The sequence below is a fragment of the Gadus morhua genome, chromosome 1 (assembly GCF_902167405.1).
Source record: "Gadus morhua chromosome 1, gadMor3.0, whole genome shotgun sequence".
In the NCBI taxonomy this organism is placed as follows: Eukaryota; Metazoa; Chordata; class Actinopteri; order Gadiformes; family Gadidae; genus Gadus; species Gadus morhua.
In genome coordinates this window covers 12,043,884-12,045,309 of record NC_044048.1, presented here as the reverse complement: position 1 = coordinate 12,045,309, position 1,426 = coordinate 12,043,884, and positions in this window count along the sequence as shown.

Below are 1,426 nucleotides of genomic sequence, written 5' to 3'. Positions count from 1 at the left end.
GGATCGGATCCGCACATCGTTTCTGTCTAATGGTCATTAAAGCCATATCCTCCCATGGCAACTACCCATTATCCAATTTTATGTTTTGTATTATTGACTTTTTTCTCTCCTTGTGCTTCTTTCTTTACGATGGTTTAACGATGATTAAACAACGTCAATAGTGAGCCCTGCCATTTTCATTTTTATCCAAAAAAAAAAAAAAGACTTTAAATGACCTTTCCGGTGTAATATTGATATATCGGCATTGTAAAATGCATAGCTGTATGGATTGAGAATTTCTGAGCATGCCTTAAACAAAACTCTACCCACTGGCGTTGTTGTTGAGATTATATGGAAAAAAACATATTCTTGTACTGTCTATGGCTGTGTCTCCATGGAGTTTTTTTAAATTTGATTTAATTTGAACATCCAATGGAATATTTTTTAGCCGAGGGAATGCAAATCAAGACGGTAGAGAGCTGAACATTATGCATCGGACGCGCTGGTTTCAGTCCCTCGTAGAGGAGAGTTGCTGCAGTAATTTAGTAAACATCACCAGCCAAACATGTTTCAGTGATGATGGATTACCTACGCCTCAACCACTTTTGACTGCCTGAGAGTTTTCCCCACAGTTTTTAATACACAGTAATACTATAGCAGTGAAGGGAGCCTGTTATGATCGAACAAAAAAAAGGAAGACAATGCTATCTATACAGAGATGCACACAAACTCTGTTAATGACCAGTGGGATGCTAACATAATGTCTTTACATCGAAGCTACGCCGGTTGGGTCCTTTGAATTAGTCCTATTAACCAAAAGGTTTTATGTCAAAGCAATGGGCACTGTATATACAATTTTTTGTAAATATTTGAGAGTATTTTTCATGTTTGAAGACACAAATAGATATACAGTATTTGTTCAATTGGCTTTGGTTGGTTATGAAAGCACCACAGAGTATTCACATTGCATGTGCCAATGTATGTCTGTTCAATTTGATGTAAACAAAAAATAGAAAAATAAATCGGGAAAATGATAATGAGCTGAAGCTTTAATCTGTGGGTTATTTATTTATTACGTACCGGAATACAACCTTTTTCCTCCTACAATATGGCTTTAATATGTTGTATATTGAACCCTGTGTCTGTAAGCATGTTTGTTTTATAAAGAGTTGCATTGGGTAAATTGTGCCAGATTATAAATGATGTGGAAAAACTATATCAGCACAATCATGCAAATATGTTGTGATGTCTGGCAGATTATGATTAAGAGACCATTTTGTTATATTTTATACAATTAAACAAGATAGAATGTGACATTCATCATCCTTTAAACGCACACGTGCGTGTCTGTATGACTTTTAGAAGTGCAAATCTGAGTAAGAGGTTGGCCCTGATGGATAATTAGTCCTCATGAATCACCGTTTTGTTTATAGGATGGGGGGGTGTA